Here is a 14,981-nt window from a genome sequence, read left to right as displayed (position 1 = left end):
TCAGAAGAATTGGGAGAAATCTCTCATCCAATTAAAGAATGATTAAATCAAATCTAATTCAAATAACTAGATCAAATCTAATCTAAATAACTCAATCAAATCTAATCCTAACATTTACCATATCTATTTGGTATCATATTTATGTCTCGTATCTATATCTCATTTTTATTTTTGTGACTCTGAGATATTTTGCTTTTATAAATAGATATCTTCACGAAAATAAGTTTAATTTATGTTGAGATGGAGAACAAAAATTTACACTTAAAGGACGTTGATACTTGGGACTTTGATTCCTCTTAGTGTGAAGCTTGCATCTTGCAATTACTTGGGTAGAGAATGTGTTTCACTTAAAATTCACTCAAGAGAAAATAATCAAATAACGAACCATATTTGAGGGAGGATAACTTTTTTTTTTTTTTTTTAATCTTTGGGAAACAAGAAAGAATAAAAATTAAAACATGGCATGAATGACATCTTCTTGAATCTTTGTTTTGTTCTCCTAAATGTATATAAAAAAAATCTTATATATTTTTAGATATAATTTAAGATTACCTATTTAATAAAACTACATCCAAACTTCTACTCATAAATTTAATTATTATTTGTATACAATTGTTAATATGTAAGAAAATACACGTACATAATGTTTATACTATTGGTAGTACACTAGTCTCGGTTGTTTGACTAAAACAATGCAACCATTGTCCAAACTAAAGAATTTGATTCGAAGCTATCTCCTAATAGAGGGAGGCTCAATTAGAATTTGTTGTAAGATTCGACCCTATCAATTTGAATAGCGTTCTCCAACTATAAATATTGAACTCTAAAGTATTCACGAGCAAAGTAAGTTTGTTGAAACTATCTATAAAAGTGTTCCAAAGTGAGTCGTGGAGAAGATTTTCTTTAAAATCTAGTTCCAATTAAGGATGCCAATGATGAAGAGAGGTTTTCCGTGGAAAATTTCAGAGGTGGTAGATATAATTTAATCTACAAGCGTGTGGAGAATGGTCTTTTCAATCCCATATAAGCTTTGACCCCAAATTTTATATTATTGTGATAGAAGCTATAAATGACAACAATATTCATTGGTCAGATATTGCAATTGTGAAGAAGTTCTGTCATATGCATGGGACGCTACCGCCATCCTATAAGCTCTTACCTTTTGAGGAGCTCTTATCTTTTGAGGAATTCATCAAATTCCCTGAATTCCCTCTCCACAAGTAATATAAGCTCTTATCTCTCTTATCTTTTGAGGAATTCATCAAATTCCCTCTCCACAAGTAGTATTATCTCTTTTAAGGAATATTATCTTTTGAGGAATTCATCAAATTCCCTTTACAATCAGTCCTCTTCATCAAATTCCCCACAAGTAGTATTATCTCTTTTAAGGAATTCATCAAATCAAATTCCCATTATCTCTTTTAAGGATTTTAATCAAATCAATAAGGATTTTAATCAAATCAAATCATTCCCTCTCCACAAGTAGTATTATCTCTTTTAAGGAATTCATCAAATCAAATTCCCATTATCTCTTTTAAGGATTTTAATCAAATCAATAAGGATTTTATATCCAATTTAGAAAATATGAGAGGAACGTCATGCCATTTAGGCTAAAAAACGCTCCATCTGAATTTCAGAATATTATGAATGATATTTTCAATCCTTTCAAAAAATTTCGATAGTTATATTGATGATGTGTTGATATTTTCTAAAACCATTAAGATCAGCACTTTAAACATCTACATACATTCATTAATGTAATCAAAAGAAATCAGCTAGTTGTGTCCATACCCAAAATTAAATAATATCAAACTCAGATCCGTTTTTTTGGATTTTAAATTTATTTGAGCCTTATTAAAACCCATCCAATTGTCTTTGTCTCAAACTTTGGTGATGACGTATCCTAGAAAAGCCAACTTCAAAAAATTTTTAGGTTCTCTCAATTACATGTCTTGTATCCTTCAAGATATCAGGCACATTTACAAATGTCTTGATGAGTGTCTTCAAAATAATATAAAGTCTTGATTTGTAAGGGATATCTCTACAACAAAAAAAAAAAAATCAAATCATTAGTCAAATAAACTCTCTGCTTAAGTCTTATTGACCCAAGGGCAGATCTCATAATGAAACGTGATGGATCAAATATCGAATATGGAGGTATCTAAAATTGTCAAAGAGGATAGAGAATCAATTATCATATTTCATTCAAAAGCCTCCAATAATACCATACAAATTACAAATAGTAATAATAATAAAAAAAAAAAAAAAAAAAAAGTATTATTTCCATTGTCCTCCTGTAGAAAAATTTCAAAGAAAATTTAATTAACAAAACTATTAAAATCTATTCTAGAGTGAAATTTAGTTTTACAAAAAAAAAAAAGAAGGGAATAATCTTGTTTCAAACAAAAAATAATTTTGCTAGATAGAAGTAAATTTTGTTGTGGTTTGATTTTAAAATTCTACCTGTAAAAAAAGTTGAAAACACCTTGGGAGATTACCTATGGGAGAGTTTCTAACAAAGTCTCTCTTTCTCTCCTCTGTCTTCTCAAACTGATACTAATCCAACCAATCATTTGCATGGGCTCAAAAGTTCAATTACCTAAACACCTTGTGAAAGTCTATAAGGATACTACGACCTCTAGCTTTGCAAAATTCAGCGTTGTTGTTGTTGGCGCTTATCAAAATCGTTGACAAAATAAAGTTTAACAAGTGGTTCTATGGTGTAGTGGTTAGCACTTTCGACTTTGAATCTAACGACCTGTGTTTAATTCCCGATAGGTAATCCACCAATTTATACAAAATTGGTCCATAGCCGATTCGGTAGGGTCACTTTTAGACCGATAATCTGTAGAAGGGGTCACTAAGGTTGAGATCATACAAAATGGGTCCATAGATCAATGTTAGAGCATTTGATTGCTGATCAAGAGGTCACCAATTCGAACTTAGTTGGGCCCTTCTATCTTGGATAGAAATTTGTTACACTTTTTGGACCAACACTATGTCTAAGGGGTCACTAAGGTTAAAATCCTACAAAAATGATCCATGGCTCAGTGGTAGAGAATTTGACCGGTCACTCGTTTGAACTTGGTTGGGCCCTTTTATTTTGGATAGACATTTTTTACACTTTTGGACTAACACTCTAGAAGGGGTCACTAAGGTTGAAATCATGCAAAATGGGTCCATAGCTCAGTGGTAGAGCATTTGACAGATCAAGAGGTCACCAGTTTGAATCTGGTTGGGCCATTTTATTTTGGACAGACACTTTGTTTGATTTACTCTCGACCACCGAGTGTCTAAAGGAAAAGAAATAAGAATAATTACCGATTCCAAACCTTATTCCAAAGTCCTCCACCACATAGAACCTGAGGGCCATTATTCTCGGACAAGAACCAAGAAATCATTAAGAAAAGAGTGTGGTATCCAAGCACCCACTATGAACATGGTTAAAAACTTACAATTATGCTACTTAGTGAGTCAACTTACACTACTTACTTAAAAACTTACAATTATGCTACTTAGTGAGTCAACTTACACTACTTACTTAAAAACTTACAATTATGCTACTTAGTGAGTCAACTTACACTACTTACTTAAAAACTTACAATTATGCTACTCAGTGAGTCAACTTACACTACTTACTTAAAAACTTACAATTATGCTACTTAGTGAGTCAACTTACACTACTTACTTAAAAACTTACAATTATGCTACTTAGTGAGTCAACTTACACTACTTACTTAGTCTTGTACTCACTCCATGTTTTCCTTATCTTTCATGTAACTAAGAGTAGTTGCCCTAGACAAACAACACCAACTATTTTGAATATAATGTAAATAATTAAAATCGGGTCGAGCTTGATAATGTGAGATAACAATTATTTTCTATTTTATCTAAATTTTTTAAATATGGGTTCATTTCCAAATGCATGCTAACACCCTTGTTGTTGAATAAATGGCATGAAACTAGTTTCACTTAGTAACGTTGCCTTATGCTCCTATTGATGGAAGGATAATAGGTCGATTATACCTATAGGGTAGTTTTAAGCGTGACAACTAGGCTAATTTTTTTTTTTTTTTTTTTTTTTAGTTAAAAATTAGAATTATAACAATCTGCCTAAAACCCTCAGACTAATTTTGCTTCATTTCTAAATGCAGGCAGACAAAGTAGAAAAATGAAAACATGTAAATTGAAAACTCAAACATTTCAAAGAAATAAATAAGTTTTGATGGTACCCAGAAAACAATCAACAAAATTTATTTCAAACATAGAAAACTTTATGTCTTCATCTTGTAAAGCCTTGATGCACAAAACAATCAACAAAATTTATTTCAAATATAGAAAACTTTATGTCTTCTCTTGTAAAGCCAATAAACCAAAGGGCCTAATATAGTAGAGAAATAAAAAATGTTACCCTAGTCTGTGAAATAAGCTGTAAAGCCAACAAACCAAAGGGCCTAATATAGTAGAGAAATAAAAAAATGTTACCCTCATCTGTATTGTGCTGTGCCGTGCCATAAGTGATCCATGGATGTTGATTTTGACCAATTCCTACTATTTTTTTTTTCTATATTTTGAAACTATTTAAAGCACTTTTCTCTTCTACTCTTTATAATTTTACGTTTTAAGGTTGTAAATATTTGTTTACGGGTGATTATTATGATTATCAGTATACTGAGTTAAGTGGAAATAAATTTTGAAAATGAAATTAAAGTATTAATTTTGATCTCATCTCTACTTGAGTTTTGGGATATTGTTACTAATGAGATTCAATCTAATGCCATTAGTAATTCACAATGATAATATTCAAAATACTTGACAAAAAAGAATGGTCAACATAAGATATTTGAAACAAATAAATATTTTGTCCTCTATGATATATCAAATCATTCATTTGAAATTCCTTAATAATAAACCTGAAGTCTTACATCTTTTATAGAGAAAAGTTCCTTGAATAGAAGTCTTAGATACTTCTAAGCATTTAGAGATCAACTAGACACAAAGCTAAACATTCTAGGTTAAACTTTTAAGTTAACGTAATTTAAGAAACTTATGATTTTTATATTATCAAGAAATTAATTGAGCTAGGTCGATTCAATCTAGTGGACCTAAGAATTGAACCAAACCAAACCAACTAGCTAGTAACATGATTTAGTGGAAGCATTTTCACGCAAAGTAGAAGCAATAATGGAGGGTTTGAAATAATATAGTTTTCACCCATTGTTTCTCGAGTGAATATTGAAATAATATAGTTTTCATGTTAAGTTTTGCACGGAAGAAAGAAAGACTGGGATGTAAAGTATTATTTCAATTTGTTTGTAATATACAACAATATATAAATTAACTATAAGAAATATATAAAATTACATATTCTCCAAGAGCTTCAATCAACACTGGAGGGTTACTTCTGCAACCACTCTAAAGATGTTCAAGACCACAATGAGTTAGCTAAAACAGCTCTAGAACTTTGAATCCAATAACTTGAGTTTGACTCGTGATAGGATCTCTCTTCTTGTGGAATCTGCATAAAATAGGAAAACCATTCCAAAATAAATTATTCCAAGGTGTTCTATAGTGTAGTGGTTAGCACTTTAGACTTTGAATCCAACGACCTGGGTTCAACTCCCGTAGGACCTTTAAGAAATGACCTTGATGTGACAACATAGAATAAGGAACGACAACACAAATCATATTCGATGCGAAAACACATTCTTGAGTTATTCCTTGAGTTATTCCGAACTTGATCCGCTTCATGCCTTCTAAGGCTTCATGAACATGACCTCTCCTTGAGTATCGTGGTGCAGGGCATCTCATTTAGGTGAGGGAGATAATAAGTTCATCATGGAATCCTGCTCATGGTACATAGCATCCCACCTAAAGAGAAATAGGGGCCTCGCGGTACACTTCATGAAAATATTGTGCACGTATCATCATTTTCTTCCTCTGCACAGGAAGAAGATGCGCATTTTTCGGCGGCCGCCATCTGAAACTCGGCCTGTTTAGCCACATTTACCTCGTTTCTCTCCTCGATTTCTTCGTCAAACTTAAAGATGGATTTTACAACAAAGGGCTAGGGATTTTTTTGATAACTTCTCGTGGATTGTAGCCTAAGATATTCGCTACCAAAGTTCATCCAAAATCTGATTTATCGCTGGAGATAAAACAAAGGATTTCTTATTGGGTAGCCAATTCTAGGGGTTTCAAGGTCCTATTTCTTCATTGAACCCCTCCATATCCTATCTTCAGGCTAAAGGAATTGGTTTAGAGGAACGTCTTTGAGTGTAGGACCTTAATTTCCAAAAATCGTTCTCGGTATGCAACTCACTCAAAACGCCAGATTTTCGATCTCGCGGGTAACTTGTTTTACGACGTCTCAGCTCTCGATTCCTTCATCAAGTTTACTCAACTTCTTCCTCTAAAGCTAGAGGAATCCTTAATTTGAAGGAAAAGAGATCGTAGATAGGAATTTTGACTCTTATCCCCAATTTAATTTTGAAACCTATTTCCATCAATTTGGCAGGCTCTAGAGGTTATTTTTCTTCGTGGTCTTCTATGGAAGCATTCCTTGGAGGTGCAGAAACTGATACGAATCATTCTTGCTCGACGAGTCATCATGTATCCTCGGATTGGATTTTTAAGTTTTTCTTGAAGTTCTTCAATGGCGGATTGAATTGGGGGAATGGTTTCTGGGCACTTTCAGCACTCTATTCCTTCATAGAACCTGTGGGTAATCTTGTTGAGAAACTGTAGGAATAAGTTTGAAGAGAAATGGTGGAGGATTGCTCTCGAATTTGGAAGAAATCTTAGAGTAGGAGACCCATAATCTAAACGCTTATTGCCTTCGATTGGGGGATCGACCTTTCTCGATTCTTATTCCGTATTGTTGCTCCTACTTCAGACTTTATAGGAGGAGCTTAAACCGACATTGCGAGCTCCAGATTGTTCGTTATTTAGAAGTTTGAAGAGAAATGGTGGAGGTATGCTCTCGAATTTGGAAGAATTCTGAGAGTAGGAGACCCACAATCTAAACGCTCATTGCCTTTAATTGGTGGATCGACCTTTCTTGATTCTTTCTCCTACTTTCGACCATATAGGAGGAGCTTAAACCAACATTGAGAGCTCCAAAATCTTCGTTATTTAGAGATCGAACTTTCTGGATAATTTTTTGGAGATATCAACTCCGATCATAGCCTTACCGACCTTGGCTTTGAATACTAGTCATTGGATGTGATGATCCGTGCGTGTTCCTTCTAGATCATATCAAATTTTTGAGGAGATCCGACGGTTGAGATTTCAGTTCGAAAGATTTTGCTCGGATGGTCACGGTAGATGCTCTAATTCGAATTAGAGTGGCATTTCTGTAATTATCCATTCTTCCAGGGGTATTTTGGTAATTTGCTACTTCCCGACTATTTTATTATTATTTTTCTCGAAAAATCCAAAATTTTTCAACAAATTTCTCATCTTTTTTTTTTTTTCATCATTTTTTCCTTCTTTTGAATCTTGAGATTCCTTCTAGATAAGGAATTACAAATCTTGAAAGGTTCTTAATAATGGATAAAATGACTTTTTTGTCCTCTTGATTTACTTTTTCCTTTCCAATCCTTTTTAAAAGGCCTTTTAACTCCTTGAAATCACTTGGTACAGAGTGACTTGACTAAGTCCTTTGTTCTTACTTAATCCTTTAATTTTTTTCCTTTCTATCCTTTGGGTCTTTCACAAGTGGCTTATTCTTATGGGAGATAATTTCCTTCATTTTTGGGTGTTACAAACACAAAATAAGAAGCAGACTCAAAACAAGAACAAAAAATACTAGATTAAAAACAAAGGTTAGTCCATGGCCCACACTCCAAAGTCCACTCTCATCCACGACCAACTCTTAGTTACTTGAAAAAAAAATGATAAACATGGAGTGAGTAAAACTTAGTAAGTAACCTAATAGTAGGTTCTTAATCGCGACCTTAAGTTATGATATTACTTCTTGTTATGTTTTCAGGATCTTATACTTCTTGTCATGTTTTCAGGATTTTTTTTTTTTTTTTTAATTCAACCGTATTTTTTTTTTATAAAAAAATTATGAGTATTTTTTTTAGATAAAGGGCAAAGTTCAATGGTATTTTTATTAATTTAGATTATAATTTAGGACTAAAATTAAAACTAAAAAATCAATTTATTTTAAACTAAAAAATTAATTTATTTTAAAACTAAAAAGTATACTTCTTTTGACTAAAACATCCCTTATCCCAACTATAAAGAATTTAATTCCAAGCTCTCTTTTAATAGGCAAAGGATTTATTAACCTCTGTTATTTCACTTCATCAGTTTAAGTAGTGTTCAACTATAAATATCGAATTTTAAAGTATTCCTCGGCAAAGTAAATCTGTTGAAACTATCTATCAAAGGTGTTCCATAATGAGTTGGGGAGAAGTGTTTCCTTCAATTCTAATTTCAATTTTTAACACTTTCCAAATCTTGATTTTTGGCTGTTTGTGTTTTTTTTTTTAATTTTTTTTTTTTTTACTTGTGTTCCTAATATTACTTCCGTGTGTTTTGTTACATTCTTTTTTAATTATGTTAGCAATTAGCCAATTTAGTCAATTCATCTTTATGTTTCTTTTTTTTTAAAAAAATTATGTTAGTCATTACTTTTGGCTAATTTAATCTATTCTATTTATTTTATTTTATTTTATTTTTTTGGTATTGATAACGTATCTTTCTAAAACATACTAAATAAAACTAAATAATTGGTTAAAAGAGGATATGGGATATAACCTAAGGATAAATCTATTTCCATATGAGAATAACTCATTCCCATGTCCATCTTTGCTATCATGTACTAAATTAAGAATTTTATTTCTCTTTGGTCAAAACCATCCTTAAAACACAAAATTGAAGTTATAGCTAGTCAATTATAATATTTGACGTGCTAGTTTTCAAACTACTTTAATTGGTTGTAAAGAAAGCATGAGAATAACTTAGTGTCACTAATCTGACACGTGTTGGGCATGTACTGAACACTTGTTAATACAATGGATACATTACAAATTTATAATCCATCGTATCAGACACTTGATTTTGAATATATTTTGAGAGTGAAACGTACATTAAGCTTTTTTTTAAGTATACAAATATATAAACTTATTTATATGAATTTATTTCTAATATGAAATTGATAAATTTTTTGAAATAATTCTTTTTAATTCATGTATCATTGTCACATCGGTGTCCTAGTTTTTTAAGAATGACATGTTACTGTTAGGAACAAAAAAACAAAACTGGAAAGATCAGAAGAATCGCATAGTCCCTCATCCAGACTGCTTCACCAACATCTTCACAAAAATCTTCTCCTATTGAATAGTCTCTCATCCAGACTGGTTGTCTCTTATTCCTCGCCTTATTCGAGCTAGGAGAGCTTGCTTAAGCCAAAGAGCCAGATGAAAAATTTTCCTCTACAGTATTTTCATCTACCACTTCTATATCATTATTTTCATCTGCAACTTCTATATCATAGAGTCTGTAACCTTTTGACTCTTCACTACCTCCCAGCATAACATAACTCAAATTCTTATCATCTAGACTAGTTCTTTAAGCTGCCTCCTCTTTTTGTCTCTGAATAAACTCGAGCTCACAATATTGTTCTTCTTCCTTCCGCTGCAGCTCCAAAACTAATTGTCACTGTGCTTTTTCTACCCTTCTTCTATTCTCTTCAAGCATTTTATCTAGCTCTTCTCTCTCTTTTCGTAGTTGTTCTTCTTTTTGTCTTGTAGCAGTAAGAGCGGCTTTTTTCTCTTTCTCAAGCTGCACATCAACATCATCAAACAACTTCGTGCGACCTTTCTCTATTCGCCTCTGTATTTCTAATTTAGTCTCTTCAGAGTTTAGCCTTTCTTCAACCTTCTTCTGAATTAGTTCTTCCATCCTCCTAGCTGCATCTTCTTCTAACTTCTTCAACTTTGCTTCACGCCTTTTCTTCTCTTCTTCCTCTTTCTTAAGCTTCTCTATGGAATGATTCCGATCAGGGGATCCACGACTAGGACTGGAACTGGACGATTTGGGGAAAGGAGATAACGAGGAAGACCTACTTCTGCGTTGGCGGCTGAGAGAACTTGAACGGCTGCTTCTCCAAGAATGGGTAGTGGAATGATAGGGGGAAGGAATTGGGTCCCTTCTGCTTCTCTAACTATGGCGATAGGAATTGGAGTGGTGAGTGTACGACAGAGACCTTGAACCACTTCTCCCCATAAGTTTCAATTGAGTTCAAACGACTGCTACAGGTTGCGATATAGCATGCAATACGAAATACCAACATTCGATTCAAAGACATCTTTGTCTCCATGATTAAGCCTCTCTCAAGATGAAACACGTTGCATGTTCCATTTTGAAACAAAAAGGTAACCCCCTTTGCTTGCAATTTACCACTACTCAACAAATTATTCCTCAGGTCTAGCACATAGAACACTCCTGTGGTTATCATTATGATTCCATCCACTTCCAGTCGTACATTACCCTTTCCGGTTACAACCATGCTTGAGTTGGTTCCCAGCTTCACTGAATCTCTGAAACTTCCATCAAAATCTGAAAAATATTCCTTCTCCCCACACATATGATTGCTAAATCCCGAGTCAAGGAACCACATATCTTCTCTATTGGCCTTATTCATATTCATGTAAGCCATCAGCGACATCTCTTCTCGATTCTCTGCATAGTTTGTCTCCTTCTCCTTGCTTTGACATTCCCATTGAAAATGTCCTAGCTTGTGACAGTTATAACACTCCACTATGGCCTTGTTGAACGTTTGTCTGCCTCGTTCCCTTCCTCTGTCTCTAAAGTTTCCACGACCTTGGCTCCTTCATCCAGCAGACTGCACAAGTGGACTCTCCATCGACATACTTTTATTACGACACAAGTAGAAGACTGCTGCTTCTAGTTTTAACTAGTTTAGGGCATGGCTTCGATACACTAATTTTAGGAACAGAAAAAGAAAACTGGAAAGATCAGAAGAATTGGAAGAAATCTCTCATCCAATTGAAGAATGACTAAATCAAATCTAATTCAAATAACTAGATCAAATCTAATCCAAATAACTCAATCAAATCTAGTCCTAACAGTTACCATATCTATTTGGTATCATATTTATGTCTCGTATCTATATCTCATTTTTATTTTTGTGACTCTGAGATATTTTGCTTTTATAAATAGATATCTTCACGAAAATAAGTTTAATTTATGTTGAGATGGAGAATCAAAATTGACACTTAAAGACGTTGATACTTTGGACTTTGATTCCTCTTAGTGTGAAGCTTGCATCTTGCAATTACTTGGGTAGAGAATGTGTTTCACTTAAAATTCACTCAAGAGAAAATAATCAAATAACGAACCATATTTGAGAGAGGATAACTTTTTTTTTTTTTTTTTTAATCTTTGAGAAATAAGAAAGAATAAAAATCAAAACATGGCATGAATGACATCTTCTTGAATCTTTGTTTTGTTCTCCTAAATGTATATATAAAAAATAAAAAAAATGAAAAATCTTATATATTTTTAGTAGATATAATTTAAGATTACCTATTTAATAAAACTCTATCCAAACTTCTACTTATAAATTTAATTATTATTTGTATACAATTGTTAATATGTAAGAAAATACACGTACAAAATGTTTATACTATTGGTAATACACTAGTTTTGGTTGTTTGTCTAAAACAATGCAACCATTGTCCAAACTAAAGAACTTGATTGGAAGCTAACTCCGAATAGAGGAAGTCTCAATTAGACTTTGTTGTAAGATTCGACCCTATCAATTTTAATTGCATTCTCCAACTATAAATATTGAACTCCAAAGTATTCATGAGCAAAGTAAGTTTGTTGAAACTATCTATAAAAGTGTTCCAAAGTGTGTCGTGGAGAAGATTTGCCTTAAAATCTAGTTACAATTAAGAATGTTAATGATGAAGAAGTGCAAGTGTGTGGTGAATGGTCTTTTCAATCCCATATAGGCTTTGACCCCAAATTTTATATTATTGTGATAGAAGCTATAAATGACTCCGTCATATGCATCGGACGCTACCGCCATCCTATAAGCTCTTATCTTTTGAGGATTGCTTTCTTTAATTACAATAAGTCCTCTCTCTATATGTGCTTGTGGGAATTACAATAAGTCCTCTCTCTATATGTGCTTGTGGGACATTACTCTCTTTTATCTATAATAGTGAAAATAATCCTTATATAAGTATCTTTTCTTTTTCTCTCGTACCCACCTTATACATAACATGTTAAATTAACTCATACTTCAAAAAATAATTTCTCTCTTTTGGAGATGCAGGGTATCGATCCCCGTATCTCTCGCATGCTAACTGAGCACCCTACCATTTGAGCTACATCCCACAATTTTTGCATCACAAAACCCTAAATTTCCCGTCATCAATAATAGTGAAAATGAAGAAATATTGCTATCTAACATGTCATGAATAAGGAAAATTTGAAAAGAAATAATATATTTAATAATAGATAGTCTTATGTTTGGAGACACAGGGTATCAATCCCCATACCTCTCGCATGCAAAGCGAGCACTCTATCATCCGAGCTACATCCCTATGATGTTTACATCATAAAACCCTAAATGTCCCATCATCAATAATAGTGAAAATAAAAAAATATCAAAATATTAATAACAAATAGTTTGGTTTTGTGATGCGGGGCATCGATAATTTTGAAAATGAAAAAATATAATAACAAATTAAATACTTTCTTTTGGAGATGCGGGTTATCAATCCATGTACAGCTTGCATGCAAAGCGAGCGCTCTACCATCTAAGCTACATCTCCACAATTTTTACGTCACAAAACCCTAAACGTCTCGTCATGAATAATAGTGAAAATGAAAAAATATTGCTACTCATTATGCCATAAATAAGGAAATATTGAATAGAAATAAAATAGCAATAAGGAATAGTTTCTTTTGGAGATGCGAGGTATCGATCCCCGTATCTCTCGCATGCTACATTCCCGTGATTTTACATCAAAAAACTCTAAACTTCCCGTCATCAATGATATTGAAAATGAAAAATTTAAAAGAACTAATATATTTAGTAATCGTTTCCTTTGTTGATGCATGGTATCGATCCCAGTACTTCTCACATGGGATGCAAACGCTCTACCATCTAAGCTATATCCTCAAGATTCTTACGCCACAAAATCTTAAACATCTCGTCATCAATAATAGTGAAAATAAAAAAAATAACGCTATTCATTATGTCATAAATAAGGAAAAATTGAATAGAAATAAAATAGTAATAACGAATAGTTTCCTTGGGAGATATAGGGTATCGATTTGATCCGCGTACCTCTCGCATGCTAAGCAAGCAATCTACCATCTAAGCTACATTCCCACAATACTTGAAAACCCTAAATGTCCTGTCATCAATTCTAGTGATAATGAAAAAATATCTCCGCTAATTATGTCATAAACAAGGAAAGGTTGAATAGAAGTAAAATATTAATAACAAATAGTTTCATTTGGAAAGATGTAATAGAAATAAAATATTAATAACATAGTTTACATATGTGTCACTTGTGTTATTTTAATGTATTTATTTACTTGGTAAATGTCTTTCATACTACAATCTCTTGAAGGGGCATTTTGAGAATCGAACTTTCATGCCACTAGACCAAATGCCCTTATTATACCACTTGAAACGTATGTATGAAGCCTTAGGCCTAAGTATTAAGGTCGTATTTTGTCGTATTGCAGGAAACATGTGAAGTCTTCGGATGTAGAATTTGTCTTGGAGAATAAAGCCTTGGGATGGGCTTTTAAGAAAGACTATGAGTATTAAGAGCATGATGGTAAGTATAAAATGTCGAATATGAAGTTAGGTTGATTTCGAATATGAAGTCCTTTTCTTGAATACCCAATATTTTTAGCTTTACTCAAATATATTTTTCTCTTAGTAGTTGGAGGGCTATAAAACGAAAAGTTGAATTGTTATAATATACAAGGGTTATCAAATAAACCAACAACCCAACAAAAGAAACAAACTAATCAACTTTGGTTGGATTGATTTCGTTAAGTTCATCCGTTTGTTTGATTTAATTTTTCTATTTTGCCTCGTATGACAAGAAAATAAAGTTGTATTGAATGCACCTTAGTTTCATTTATGACAAACGCATATGAAACATAATTGCATTAATAGTACTCAGAGTTGGAGTCTATAAGCATTTCCTGAACTTCAGTGCAATTCATGCTTCATTAAAGATGAGATGAAAACTTTTTTCTTTGCATAATATGGATTTAGTTGAACTATTATTAATGATAAGATGGAGAAAGAAATTGTCTTTGAATTGACAAATATGGGGTTCATCGTTGTTGTCTTTTAACTTGTGATTTTGCAAAAAGCTTAACTAATATGAACTGTCATGTCACAAGAACTTTAAGGTAAATCAAGAATATACCCTACACATCATTCAAGATGACAATAAAATAGAGTTAAATTGAACGCACTTTAGTTTCATGTTTGGCGTGTTCAAGATAAAACATAATTGTATTAATGATATTGAACCTGGAGTCTATAAGAATTTAATGATCTTAAGAGAAATTCCTGTTTTATGAGAGGATACCAACTTTATTTAAGGTACTAGGAGTTCAAGAATCTGGATTTGAATCTGGTTAAGGAACGGTAAGATCCGAAAGTTTTGAATTCTAGACCAAATTTGTACCTAATTATTTCTTTTTATGACTAATTAAATTAAGAGAAAAATATTTTTGTAAAGATAGATTTATCTCTAAAGGTTTCATGACGAAACCATGTTTAGACTAGCAGTTTAAAGTCAGGAGATGCGGTCACAGGTGTGATTATTTTGGATGGGTTCGTAATAGAACTTATCGTTGAGATGGGGGAGCCTTCAAAGGTTGTGCACTCACAGATGGGGTTGTTATGTAGCCTTAGTCTATCTTTGTGTTTGAGTTTTTTTGTATTTTTTTTTTTT

The sequence above is a fragment of the Cucurbita moschata genome, unplaced genomic scaffold (genome assembly GCF_002738365.1).
Source record: "Cucurbita moschata cultivar Rifu unplaced genomic scaffold, Cmos_1.0 Cmo_Scf00077, whole genome shotgun sequence".
NCBI lineage: Eukaryota > Viridiplantae > Streptophyta > Magnoliopsida > Cucurbitales > Cucurbitaceae > Cucurbita > Cucurbita moschata.
The sequence above is the reverse complement of the archived record's forward strand: the minus strand, read 5'-3'. Positions refer to the sequence as shown.